Here is a 14,624-nt window from a genome sequence, read left to right as displayed (position 1 = left end):
ACGACGGAAAGCATGCTGAGAGATAGGAGCCTGGATTTTATTCCCAGATCTGCCATTAATTAACATGTGATGCTGGGCCGGCCACTCGGTTTCTCTTTGGTTCAGTGGCTTCATCTGTAAAACGAGGGGCTTAGAGTATGTGATCTCTCTTCCCTTCTGGGTTTAATACGGTCAAGACGCTCCCATTTACAAGCAGCTGGGACCCTTTTTCTACAGAGCTGCTCCGTGCTCACGACAATGACCCTGAGATTTTGTAACTTCCTGAAGCCTCCTCTGAATCACGGAAAACAGATTAAGTTACCTTAAATAGAGTTTGGTGCTTACGAGTATTTTTTTATATTCTAATTCTTGGAAAAGTTATAACCCGGTAACGGCAATAATAAACAACATTTTAAGAAGGTGTTTTCACGTGTATGACCTCAGGTAATTCTCCAAAAAGCCCTGTGAAACCCACGGTAGTCTCATTTCAATTTAACACATGAGGAAACAGGGGCTCAGAGTCATTAGAGGACGTTGCTGGTTTGCGTAATACTCAATTCAAGCTCTTTTGCTGTAGTAAACATTCATCAAAAACACCCTTTATCCTAAATGTTCTGTGTACACAGGAACTGGCTGCAGATTCTGTGGCTTAGAGGACAGAATCATAGAAGACAACTCCCACTGCCTCTTATTCATTAGGCAACTGAAGCTGGGAAAAGTTAAGAGATTGAATCAGGATCAAGCTGCCCCAGGTTCCCTGACTCTTTCCAACCTCCCACGGTGTCTCATAACTAGATTCGATGACACCGAACAGTTCTGTAACCCTTGACATAGTGAGGAAGGTTATCACTTCCTTGCTTAGTCATCTTGCCTTAAGATTAAACATCCTTCATTGGTCCAAACAGAAGTTCTGTACTGCCTTTTTTAGAGCCTTACAGGCCTGCCTGCCTCCTCTGGAGATGCTATTTGGCTCCCATTTCTAAAAGTAGTACCAGAAGCAGGGCTAGAACCTTTCTATCTCTGGACAACGTTTCTGTTCATCATAATAGCTAACAATTACTGAGCATTTACATGAGTCTTCACTACAACGATTATTCCTTCTCGTTTTGTAGAGGAGAAAACTGCCACACACGGTAAATGGAAATGGTGGTGCTGGGATTGAGAACCAGGCCCCAACTCTTAACACCCCACCACATGGATTCTCCAGTTGCCCTCCGTATCGAGGTTCCACATCCAACCAACTGCAGATCAAAAATACTCAGAAAAAAAAATCCAGAAAGTTCCCAGAAGCAAAACTTGAATTTGCTGTGTGCTAGCAGCTATTAACATAGCGTTTACATCGCAGTCACAACAAATTACATAGCATTTGCAGTGTGTTAGGTATTATAAGTAATCTAGAGATGATTTAAAGTATATGGGAGGATGTGCGTAGGTAGGGTATATGCAAATACTACACGAGTTCATATAAGGGACTTGAGCATCTGTGGATTTTGGTATCTGAGGGGGTCCTGGAACCAATCCCCCCATGCGGATACCCAGGGATGTCTGTAACCGCAAACACTTACCAGCATTTACTGTGTGAAAGGCACTGTTCTAAATGCCTTCTGTAGGCAACTCATTTAATCCCCACAGCAACCCTGTACAATAGAAACGTTCACTATCCTCATTTACAGAGGAGAAAACTGGAGCACTGAGAAGTTAAGGGACGCGGCCAAAGTCACATACCCAGTGGAAGAGCCAACATGTGAACCCAGTTGGTCTAGCCCGAAGTCCATATTTATTGACTCCTTGCCTCTCTGTCTAAGGTTATTTGGTGTTTTGGCAGGACATCAAGTTAAATTCAGGATTTAAAAAAAGAGAGAGAGAGAGAGAGAGAGAGAGAGAGAGAGAGAGAGAGAAAAAAGTTTCAGTGACTGTGTGAACTTTCACAGTGGTTAAACGTGTAGGCACGGAGCACCAGCACGGAAACTCTACCTCCCAGCTGTGTGATCTCAGACAAGTTTCTTAACCGCTCTGTGTCTCACTCGCCTCAACTGGAGAATGGGGACAACTTTCAACTTGTGAAGCAAGTGGCACTGAAGCATAGATGACATGCTTGTCAAATCGGCAGATGACATAAAGCTAGGACAGAGTAAGATGATACAAATGATGACGATATAAAATACAAAGGACAGTATTTGGCATAGAGCAAAGGCTATTAATAGCTATTTACCATTATCGTCTTTATACTCTCCCTACCCTGCACATATATGGCTGCTGTCTGGAACCCAACTGTGAGGACGTGTATCCATCAGTATTAGATTCCATCTTGCTATCCTCCATCATCATTCCAGCCTGCAGCCGTCCCTCCAGATTTGGACCCACCTCTAGTATCATCAGTACTTTGTAGCTTCATGTCATCTGTGGCTTTGATTAGCATCTGTCACCTTAACAGGTTACCGACAAAGCGCTGATTACGTGAGGGCTGACATGAGAGCACCCTGGTGACACACCAGCCACCTTCTTTCAGCTGGAGACTGATCCAGTTATTGGCTCCGTTTGGGTTCAGGTGTTCAATTATCAACACGTGTAAATACTCTGATATTTGGACTACATCTTTCCAGTTCAGCCATAAATGTAACCATCTGAAATTCAAGTAAAATGCTTTCTTGATGTCCAGAAATACAATAACTACAAAAGTTAGAGCAACCTTATTGAAGAAGGTGAAGAGAAGGGGCAGGTGGTTGGTTCCTAAGGGATAACTTTGTCCTAAGTGCTTATAACATATATGTTTGAAGATCTCTCCTGAGTTTCATCTGAAAGTTATAACAGGTTAGCTGTTTTTAGTCTGTACATACTGCCTTTTTTCCTTTTTCTGCTCTGAGTGTCAGGCACTTTCTTTTAGTGCCTCTTCCATTTCCCACAATGCTTAGGGATCACTGTCAGCGGCCTTTCACCCTTGTAAGTTCTTTATTCTGGGATGTCATCTGCCTGGGCCAAGAGCCTTGAATTTATTTAGAACAACTTAGATTCACTTTTACAATCAATTCACCCATCTTGGGCTTCAATTCCCTCATGTCAGTTTGTACTACCTGTTTCAGTCTGACAATCACCCTGCTTGATGGAAGGGAGGGAAGAAAGAGAGAAGTTGCCCAGTTTTGTTTTCTGTTTGCCACCCAACCCAATCTGCATGCTGATACCGTGCTTATTCTTTTACTGCCCCTCCAAACACAGTTTTCTTAAGCATCTCCCATAGTTTTTAGCTCACTTAGTTTTAACATTCTAGATCTAAAATACTCTCCTTTATATGTTAAACTGTTTTGTTGTTGAGGTACAGTTGATGTATAATATTATATACGTTATAGGTATATAGTAATTCACAATTTTTAAAGATTATACTCCACTTACAGTTGTTATAAAATATTGGCTATATTCCTTGTGCTGTACAATATATCCCTGTAGCTTATTTATTTTACACATAGTAGTTCGTATCCCTTCTTCCCATACCCTTACATTTCTCCTCCCCCCTCCCCTCTCCCCACTGGCAACCACTGGTTTGCTCTCTATATCTGTGAGTCTGCTTCTTTTTTATTATATTCACTAGTTTGTTGTATTTTTTAGATTCCACATATAAGTGATATCATACAGTGTTTGTCTTTCTCTGTCTGACTTGTTTCACTTAGCATAAGGCCCTCCAGGTACATCGTGCTGTTGTAAATGACAAAATTTCATTTTTTGTTTTATAAAAAATTTCATTTTCAGTAACTTGTTCTTTCATCCACTATGTACATCTTTTTAAAAATCTGAGCTCATCAGACGGGCACACAGAAAACAGTGGTAAGATAAATTGGCATGATCTTTCTAGTAAATAACTTGGTGATAGTTTAGCAGCCCTGTAAATGTTAACTTCTGAGAATCTATCTTAAGAAAATAATTTAGGATACAGAGAAATCGTTCATGCACAAAGATGTTCACTGCAGTGTTATTTTTAATAGTGAAAAACTGGGAACATCAATAAGGAAATAGTTAAGTAAACTGTAAACAACATCTCTGGTAGAAAATTATGCAGCCAATAACATATTTATAACGAGTGTCTATTCATATGGAAAATCACGAAATAGCATGTGTGCATACATAATCTCAAACAACTTATAGAAAAATATTATAACGCAGCATAAAAATATTAACAGCAACTGAGTTACAGGTGATGTTTACTATCCCCTTTTCATTTTTTATTTCCCAATTCTCTCTATTAAGCCTGTGTTACTTTCATATTTAAAAGGATCTATTTAAAAACTGAGATCATCAGAGAAGGTCCCCTCATCAGCCTCATCCGATTCTTTAACTGTCTTCCTCCCTTCTCATGCCCTGTGCGGTTGATATGTCCGAATTTCATTTTCAAGAGCACCCTGATTCTCTAGACTTGGTTCTAGCCCCTTTCAGAGCATGGGCCCATAGGTAGTTTTCCCCTCAATTTAAGTCATTTCCCTTCTTCAAGTCAAGAAAACATATCTGCTCGTGCCTTTCAATTCCCTACCCAGTTCCAAGATGATGTTTTCATTCTCACCGAAATTTCCATCATTTCTACTTCGCCAGCCAATTCCTCCTCATTTGTCAGACATGTGTCCGAATTAGCAGTGCCCCTCATTGCTGCTTCTACCTTCTGGGAGATCAAACTGCTAACTGGTAGGCACATGTTAAGAGTTAAAACGTGCATGTGTGTAGCTAAAGGCGATTTCAGCGATTCTCACATCATGCTTGGCACACGACGGTCCCCTGGTAATGCCAGACTGTTTGGCCAAAGAACCCCAATGCTAGTACCCCACCTTGGGCGAGCTCTGCAGCCTGTCACTGCCACCCTCTCCTACCAACATTCTCGCCAGGTGGGACACTTCTGATCTGTGCAGTTCACTGCCATTACCAGATGCTTCTCAGACAGGTTGGGACCCGGGACCCACTGCTGCAGTGCTTGCACCTGGAGAAGCGTCTCAGGGAGCAACAAAATACAAAGAAACTATAAGGGACTAAAAATAACTGCATGCATGTGCAGTTGGGGTAAATTACGGACAGTAAGATACAAAAAGACCACAAAGCCCAACTGCCACTTCTGAGGAGCCGGCGGCAAAGGCAAGGCGTCGGGAGCAAAAGCGGGGTACTGCGCGCCCCCCCTGCACTCAACACCACAAAGGGGTGGGCAAACGATCTAGGCCACCCCTCCGGCCCGACTCCCTGGACACACCCCTACCCTCACCCCATATAAGGAACCAGCTTAGCCCCCCAGTCAGGGAGCAAGCAAGGGAAAATGTTACTTGTTCTCACTCCCCACTGCTGCAGCAGGGGCCCCAGTAAAGCCCTGCCTGAATTTCTTGTCTGGTCTCTCATCGATTCCTATTGATTAAGGAGGCCAAGAACCCTGGTGGTGACACTTCCACATTCATGGCATCCCAGCAACTATTCTGTGAGCGAGCTAAGGTTGGCACAACCGTATTTGCAGAAGAAACTGAAGCTCAGAGAGGATGAGGGACTTTGCCAAGGTCACAGTGGGCCTCAGACCAGAACTCCAGCTCCTGGTCGTCTGTATATGTCCAGTGAACTTCCTCTGGGTCAAAGGGAATAAAGGATATAAAAGCCCCTTGCGCTTTAATGCACCATAAAAGGCACTGTAAAAATGCAAAAGAATTAGGAATAATAAATCATAACTCAACCGTGGCAGGTTGAGTTGCAGGTCTGGTTTAGCCGCAGATCCAGAACGCCGAGCCCTTTCTGACCTCTGCAAAGGGGGTGCAGTGGGAAGAGTTTCTTAGGATAAATAAACGCTCCAAAATAAAACAAAGTATCATCAGAGCCTGTTAAGCTGCTGCTTCCCAGAGCACTTCCCAGGGGTCTTTTCTGACTCCTAACCCTTCCCCACAGGCTGAGTGCCCCCAGCCCACACCGCAGTCCTGGGTAGATTCTGACAAGCTCCGGCATTCCCGTTCCTCTGGGTCTGCCTGTAACTCTGGATGTGTTATTTGCTCAAGGCTGCTCTCAGCACACAAATTCTGTCACTAGGGGACGTTCCAAAACATTTCCTATTTTTTGTCCTCAAGGTTACTCTATCTCAGCACTCAGTTTCCAAGTGGAGGTTAGAAGGTTATTCTGGTGTCTTTTCAGCTAAAACCCCAAGCGCAAGAATACTACACATTCATGTTTAGATCCAAGGTCCTATTCTGTTCCCTGGAAAAAAATTTTTCCTTACAAACTTCATTTTGTGGATTTTTCTGGCTTTCACTCAGTTTTAGCCACAAAGGGGTTTTTATCAGCAAACCTGTTGACAGCAAAACTGGCCCAATGCCTCCTACTCATTCTCACAAATGTGAGCTAGACCATTCCTCCTCATTTCTGCCTTTGGGCAGCAAGCCCAATGGGGAGAGAGACGTGGAATATTTCAGATAAAAACCTGGGTTTTGGAGTCAAACAGTCCTGAGTTCAAATGCTGGTTCTGTTACATCTCTGAACCTCAGCTTCCCCAAATGGGGCCAAGAATAGTACTGACCTCCTAGGGCAAATTTAAATATGGAGTGAGATAACCCAAATAAAGGTTCTGCACCAGGCCTGGTACACGGGAAGCGCTCAGTGCATTTTGGGGGGTTGGGCAGGGCAGATTCGTTGTATTTTGTCACATGTCTTCAGGAGACTGAAATGCCCTCTGCAGCTCACTGGAGCCTCGGAAGCTGGAGCAAGGGTTCTTGGGAGCCATGTGAAGGGTCTAGCAGGAGCTACGAGCCCAGCACAGGGCTTTCAGGAGGGGGCTGGCATTATCCATGTGCAGGCTGGGAAGCAGGCGAGAGGCCAGAGGAAGGAAGGCCGGGTTAAGAGCTCACCCAGGTCTGGGATTAGGGTAAGGCAAGTGAGGCACTCACTTCGGATGTAAAATTTAAGGTAGTGCCAGAAAACTCAGGAATCACAAAAAATAATGATAGCTTAATGCATTATTTTAAAATCAAAATAAATGCAAACATTCACAATGAACAAAATATCAACATTTTACCTAAAGTTCCATTGAAAGGAGAGATGATGGTGATGGTGTCCTGATAAAGGAGAATAGGGCAGTTGAGAGCAGTACTTCTTAAGTTCAGGAGGTAACGGACCCCTTCGAGAATTCAGTGAGAGCTACCGACCCTCTTTGGAAATGCACAGACCCACGCACACCAACATTCGCCTGCCATTTCCAAGTTGGTGAACTAGCTCAAGTTTATCTATGGACGCTCAGAGGATCAGTTTAGAACTGATTTTAGCCTCGTGCATGCAAGTAGGTCTGATGAGATGGTCTAGGGATATAATGCAAAAACCCAGTTAGGTTTGAGGGGAGAAACACACACACACATCTCTTCTGATATTTTGGGGAAGAGAACAGCAGAGAGAGGCAGGCAGGCTGCCCTCCTCTCACTCTGAAATTGGTGGGGGGAGGGGTGGCATGGGCAATGAAACGATGAAAGCCAACTTGGGTGTCATTTCCTTGTGAAAGGCACACACCTGACCTTAAATACAAAATGTCCCCTCTTCAGGTATTTTAGAACTCATTGCTAACATATTGCAAGTTTTCATTCATACTGGTGAAGGTTAATCGCTGCAAATTAATTTATGAATGTGAGGCAACTGGGCTGACCTAGTGAGAGACCCTTGAAAGACGAATTTCTAAAGGAAGGAGGCAATTAAGGGCAGAATTTCTCAAACTGCAGGGCAGAGAGATACGTTTTTATTTTCAACTTTCCTGATATTTATGCACACAAAAAAAGCCCAATTTTAAGAAGAAATAAGTATGTAGGAAAAATAGATATGAAGAGAGTTGAAATGTTCCTCAAATAGATTTAGCAAGCAAATGGAAACTGGTTGTGGAAAGCTGGTGCAAGAAGGTTTTTTAATCCTCCATAGAAATGGATGGGGTACAGAGAATCTAAAGATCTTGTTGGATTTGCACGATCCACAGAACACACACGATCTACTATGGATGTCCGTATAAACGGGAAGGAGCATCTTTTCTGTCCCCTTTTGCTCTTTTAAACCGCACAGGATCATCTCCTGTGCCTGCCGGTCTGCAGAACATTTCTCTGCAAAGTGTAACAAGAGCAGAACTCATTCTCGTTCTGGACAGGCAGGGATTCTTCCATGTGTGGTTCAGCTGCGCTTGGTCCCTTCCCTCCTGGATTCTCTTTATTCCAAGGAAACTAAAAAGCAGGCTGCCTTTTCTCAGGATGGAGAGTTCCTACGATTACTGCATCCTCTGAGGAGACCAGGAGGCTGGAGGTGGAGGGGAGACTCTAAGAAGCATTTACCTTTCACCATGCTAACTCCACAGACCTCAGCAACATGTCCAGGGCCCAAAAGGCAGACTGCACCAGGGGTTCAAGCAACCTAACACACTTGTGTCAATAAAGCAATGCTTTTCTGGAAAACGTCTTCTTCGAAGGAGAATTCCACACACACACACACACACACACACACACACACACACACACAGCCCTCCTTCCTTCTTTTTTTCCCTGACTCTTTGGGGAGGGATTCCAGTGTTTTCGAAGGCCCTGAGGCTGTCCGACCAGATGCTGATTCCGCGGGAGGAAGGGCAGGTGGCCTGGGAGCACAGGCAGGATGAAATCACTTCAGTGGCGTTGCGGAGGCCTCGTGAAACGAAAAACATCAAACTTGGAGAAGTAACTTCTGTTTCAATATAATTGTGTGTGTGAGTGTGCGTGTATGTGTGTGTCAAGATGACTCTCCACTCCTCATTCCCTCGTTCCTTCGTTACCGAGAGGATTCACGGGGAAATGTGAATCTACTTTCAGAGATGGACTCACCTAAAAAGCTGTGGTCTTTTTTTCTCACCAGTTATATTCCCCAGTATCAGAGCTGTGAAGGTTACTAATCCCTGGATTTCCAGGCTTAAAACGATCACTTGGAGTCAGGAAAATCTAAAAACCAAACCAAACCAAGCCCTTGCCCCCTAACAGAGCAGCGGACACACAGGCAGAGGCAGGGACACACACCTTCCGCTTTACCCCCGGCCCCAGACGCTGGGAGGTGGGGAGACTCGGCCAGCTCAGGGGTCAAAGGGGCACCGAGGGACCCTCCCTGGCCACAAAATGTCTTTTTCTTTGGCTCTGTCATCTGGTCTGAAGTTATATATTATCCACTCCTTTGGCTGAAGGCACGGGGACCTCTGTGGGAGGGAACGCTGGTAAAAGGAGCACATGGAATCAATATTATCCTTCCCACTTTAGCTTTGTTACATAGTCGGATGAATGAGTCAGAGGAATGAGTGCGCAACTCGCAAGTTTTAAGGCTAGTGGGGGTCGCCACAGCCCAGGGGCAGGATGCTAGAGGCACCAAAAGGAACGACACTTGCACACTTTCACCTGCCCCTGCAGGTGACTGCTTCTGACTCTCCAAGGAGCTTTCAGTTCTGCACTAGACAAGGTGTGAGCGCTACAATAGAGACACGAGCGTTCTGAGCTCCGGAGAGGCCTGGGTCCCTCCTGTGAACAGAACGAGTGGCACCTCACTCAGGAGACCAGGAATGTTCACTCATGAAGTGCACGCGTGCTTCTGAGAGGCTGGGCAGAGGAGGGGGGGCCAGGGCAAGGTCTCCAGGTGCTCACAGGCTGACCTCCTACTGTCCTGCTGTTTATAAAGCATGCTGCCTACTTTAGTTTCTTGGCAGGAATTGCTAATTTGCTGGAAACATTAAAATGTTCCTTTCGCAACTTTATTATAAGAAGAGATTCAAATCCTGTTTCTGGCACCTGCTAGCTCAGCAACCACAGAGGGTTGAAAGGTGGCCCCCAAAAGACGTGTCTGTGTTCTAACCCCTAAAACCTGCGAATGTGGCCTTGCTTGAAAAAACACCTTTGCAGATGTAATTAAGGATCTCGAGATGAGATCATCCTGGATTATTTGGGGGCCTTAAGTCTAACGACAAGGGTCCTCATGAGAGAACACGGAGGAGAGACACAGAAGAGGAGACAGCCGCGTGAGGACAGAGGCAGAGATGGGAGTGGTGTGTACCCAAGCTTGCTTACTAGTTTTTCTTCTTCACAGGCTCCTATTAATCACATATTGAAATTACTCTGCCCCTCTTCAATATCTGTCCCTTTCTCTTGAAATGTATCTCTTTTTTACTTTTAAAATGTTTGTTTTTCTCCTTCCATTTCTCTTAAAAATTACCTTTTGTATATGTTCATCTTGTATTCTTGCTAGTTTACTCTTCATTTTTTTCATTTAAAATTCTTTCCTGAGTTCCGTCATCTCATTTCTAAGTTTTCCTAATTCTGATTTAGGTTGGTTTTTTCTCCCCCCATGTTTTATATCATTTTCTTAATGTCTTTCAGCTCATTTGGACATAGGTCACAGTTCTGGATTTTTCCAAAGCCATGTCTTTTTGGCATGCTTTCTTTAGAAATATTATTCTGCTTCTGATTTTCTTTTATCTTATAAAAACTTTGTATGGGATTTGAACTCACTGCTTTTCTACTGCTTGTTTCCCTGTGAAATTAGTCTTCCTGAACTTTTAGAACATAGTGTCATTCTAACTTTACAAAGCTCTCTCTTCCATTACATTCATGTCGTGTTCAAATATACCACTGCTGAAATTTCCTGCTTCTGTTTCCTTATGGGGACTTTTCCCCCTAAGTTTCTGTTGTTCCCACCCTGTCCAATTTGATTCCACTCGAAGCAGCTTCTCACTGTAGGGTCGTTCTGGAGGAGGACCTGGTTGGTTAGCTCCAGAGCTCACAGTGGCCGAAAAGCTCTAGATCCTTTAGACCTCCCTTCAGGCTACCTGTACTCATCCCTGTTGGAATCAGTAAAAGGACCCCCACTTTCAGCTATTCCTCTCAGACTGACCCTCTATGCTTTCCTGTACTATTTGGGGCTTTTCCTGTTCTAACATCTAAAAGCCCCATTGTATCTTGGGAATATCCTGTCACCTAGTTTTGTCACTGTTCATGGGTTTGAAGTTTTGCTATTGAGTTACTCTGCTCTTACCTGGGGGTTCTAAGAGATTAAAAACTATGCTGCTGCCTGTGCTGTCTTCCCAGACTCTGTTCCAGAATGCTTTCTATTGGCAGGGACAGCATCCCTCTGGTATCTCATAAAAAAGAGCACCGATCTTCTTGTGTCTCTTGGTGAACTGTTGCTGGGTTTTGTAGCAGTAAGAAAAAATGTGATAATTAATGTGAGGCGTCTCTCATACAGAAGGCTAAAAAGCACATGAAAAGATGCTCAACATCACTAATTATTAGGGAAATGCAAATCAAAACTACGATGAGGTTATCACCTCACACCGGTCAGAATGGCCATCATCAAAAAATCTACAAACAATAAATGCTGGAGAGGGTGTGGAGAAAAGAGAATCTTCCTACACTGTTGGTGGGAATGTAAATTGGTACAGCCACTATGGAGAACAGTATGGAGGCTCCTTAAAAAACTAAAAACAGGGCTCCCCTGGTGGCGCAGTGGTTGAGAGTCCGCCTGCCGATGCAGGGGACATGGGTTCGTGCCCCGGTCCGGGAAGATCCCACATGCTGTACAGTGGCTGGGCCCGTGAGCCATGGCCGCTGAGCCTGCGCGTCCGGAGCCTGTGCTCCGCAACGGGAGAGGCCACAGCAGTGAGAGGCCTGCGTACCGCAAAAAGAACCCCAAAAAAACTAAAAACAGAACTACCATGTGATCCAGAAATCCCACTCTTGGGCATATATCTGGAGAAAACCATAATTCAAAAAGATACACGCACCCCAATGTTCACTGCAGCACTATTTACAATAGCCAGGTCATGGAAGCAACCTAAATGCCCATCAACAGAGGAATGGACAAAGAAGGTGTGGTACATATATACAATGGAATATTACTCAGCCATAAAAAAGGAAATAATGCCATTTGCAGCAACATGGATGGACCTAGAGATCGTCATACTGAGTGAAGTAAATCAGACAGAGAAAGACAAATATCATATGACATCGCTTATACGTGGAATCCAAACAAAGGCTACGAATGAACTTATCTATAAAACAGAAGTAGAGTTACAGATGTAGAAAACAAACTTATAGTTACCAGGCATGAGGAGGGAAGGACTGGGATGGACATATACACACTACTATATATAAAATAGATAACTAATAAGGACCTACTGTACAGCACAGGGAACTCTATTCGGTACTCTTTAATGGCCTATATGGGAATAGAATCTAAAAAAGAGTGGATATATGTATAACTGATTCACTTTGCTGTACACCTGAAACTAACACAACAGTGTAAATCAACTATACTCCAATAAAAATTTTTTTAAAAATGTGAGAGGGTACCACACCAAAGGGGGTAACAGCCCTAAGTGCAGGAAGCACAGACACAACACCAGAGGGAAGACACAATGTAAAATGTCCGTGTGCCTCAATGGGCATCGACGTCAAGGCAGCGAACACACGGCTTCTCTAACTGAAAGGACTAAGGAACTATTCTAGTGAAGATAAAACTTCCAAAGGGAAGGAATTTCTAGTGGGGATTTAAACAATAGCAACAATGACAATACAGACAGCTGACCTTTCACTGTCTTTCCACACTTCTCATGAAAAAGTCAAGGCTGTCAGATGTCAAAAACTGCAGAATTTTTTTAAATTCACAAAGATCTGAGTGACTCAGCCTGCAGGCTAGACATCTCAGAAGTCCTAGATAACGGTGAAGATCTTCCCAAATGAGTCTTTCCCCGGCTCCGTGACAAACTGCAGCTCAAAGAAAGATGGAGTTCTGTGTTCGTCACAGATTTCCCACAGAAGCCCAAAGAGGGGCAAGTCATCTGCTCATCTCAGAAGGAGCCCCACAGAGCAACGAGCCGTGGGATGCCAGAGGCTCTGCAGGTGTGGTCGGTTTGCCGTCAGCTCTCACTTAGCTTTCGTGCTTTTTAAAAAACCTTATTTCTCATTAGGGTTTGGTCAGTTTAGAAGACCCAACTCAGCCCTGACAGGCACGTCTCATCAGAGGTTGCAGCCACAGAGTGATCATTTTTAAAATGGCTTTTTTAATGCAGCCCTTGGAAACTTTGCAAGAAATGTATCGATTTGAGATACACAAGCTGAACTGTCAAGCTTTGGCAAAGGGGAATAAATCTTTCCCATTCTCCATGCCTGCTGCCAAATGCCGCTTCCAGGAAGCAATGACTGTCCTTTCGGGAAAGGAAACAAAGCTCAAATGTTCTAGCGCCTTCCCTTTACTTCACCCCCTTCTCTTGTCTCTGCTTGCAATTCACTGACAAAAGGACTTTGCAGTCATTGCTCATTTGTATGAATAGGCATCTGAATTAGTGATGCCCAAATTAGTGATGCCTGGCCGAGGCAGCTTCCTAAATAATGAGGCCTGATCGTTTTGGCAGAGCCGGGGGCCCGCGGGAAGCAGGCTCGCGGCCCGTCGTCAGGTTAAACACTCTTCCGGTTTCATAACAAAATCTCCCCTACAGACCTGGCTGTGTAAAGTAGAGGGTATATGTTCACTGAGGCTTTCGATTAATGAGATCGGGACTCAGGACCAGGGTAGGAGGGTGGGGAGAGTGCGGGAAAGAGGGACCCACGCTGGAGTGTTCTAACGCAGACGTCAGGATTAACACAGAAACTTCCTGACATCTGCTGTTTCTTTCATTTCAGTCTGGGGCGATGTCACCTGGCACTGTTCCAGGGGAATTCCCATCATTCCCATTAAAACACAGTTTGTCTAACTGTGCTGAGGGCTCCTCTGTCCATCTGTCCCCCTATTCCTCCACTCACCCAGCCATCTAACAAATTAGGCCCCCCGCCCCCCCTCCCCCCCCCCCCGTGCACTGCATCTTGTGTCAGGTGCGGGGTACACCAAGGTGAATGACCCACGGATGCTGGTAGGAAGAAAGGAATGTAAAGAGACGTTGACAAGTCTGTGCATTAGTGCAAGACCGGGGAAGACTTACTGAACTGAAGGATCAGGTGACAGCTTTCCTGGCAGAGGGAACGGTGGATACAAGAACCTGGACATATAGGAGAGCAAAGCCAGTTTGGGAAACTTTGAGTAGTCCAGTGGGACAAAACACGAGATGTTTGTGAATATGTGTTTAAATGAGGGGAGGGAGCAATAGAGCAGCTCCATGTTGATGCCTAACAGGCATCTTAGACTTAATATGTCCCAAACCGCCCTCTTGCTGTCCCCCATCTAAATCTGCTGTACCCAGTCTTTCCCATCTCAGAGAATGCCAAGTCTATTCTTCCTGTCGCCTACGCCCCACACCTTGCAGTCATCCAATCTGGTAGTAAGTGCTGTTGGCTCTGCCTTCAAAACGTATCCAGAATCTGGGATTTCTCTGGTGGTCCAGTGGTTAGGGATCCACACTCTCAATGCAGGGGGCCTGGGTTCGATCCCTGGTTAGGGAGCTAGATCCTGCATGCTTCAAGTAACAATCCCGCATGCCGCAACAAAGATCCCGCGTGCCACTACTAAGACCTGGCACAGCCAAATAAATCAATAAATATATTAAAAGAAAATGTATCCAGAATCTGACCACTCTCGTCACCTCTGCTGCTGCCACTTTAGTGCCACCCACCATCACTTCTCACCTGGATTATTGTTACTGGTCCCTAAACCGTCCCCCAGCTTCCACCCTTGTTCCCCTACAGTCCATT

At 44.8% G+C, this 14,624-nt stretch overlaps 1 protein-coding gene across 19 annotated transcripts in view; it reads right to left on the bottom strand.

The window, feature by feature from the left end:
* Positions 1 to 14,624, bottom strand: part of ETV6 (ETS variant transcription factor 6) — a 238,284-nt gene that overhangs the window by 53,372 nt on the left and 170,288 nt on the right. Inside the window, exon 1 of one of the 19 annotated variants that reach the window (XM_089920311.1) lies at positions 6,989 to 13,743. The exons of the other annotated variants lie outside the window; for them this stretch is intronic. The gene's annotated coding sequence lies outside the window, so the exon portion shown is untranslated. Of the gene's footprint in view, positions 1 to 6,988; positions 13,744 to 14,624 lie in introns of those variants that run through there. 19 annotated transcript variants of the gene reach the window in all.

The sequence above is a fragment of the Delphinapterus leucas genome, chromosome 11 (assembly GCF_059928025.1).
Source record: "Delphinapterus leucas isolate spDelLeu-1000000601 "Yukka" chromosome 11, BTC_Dleu_Yukka2, whole genome shotgun sequence".
NCBI lineage: Eukaryota > Metazoa > Chordata > Mammalia > Artiodactyla > Monodontidae > Delphinapterus > Delphinapterus leucas.
Note: the sequence above shows the minus strand (reverse complement) of the source record. Positions and strands in the feature narration are given on the sequence as shown.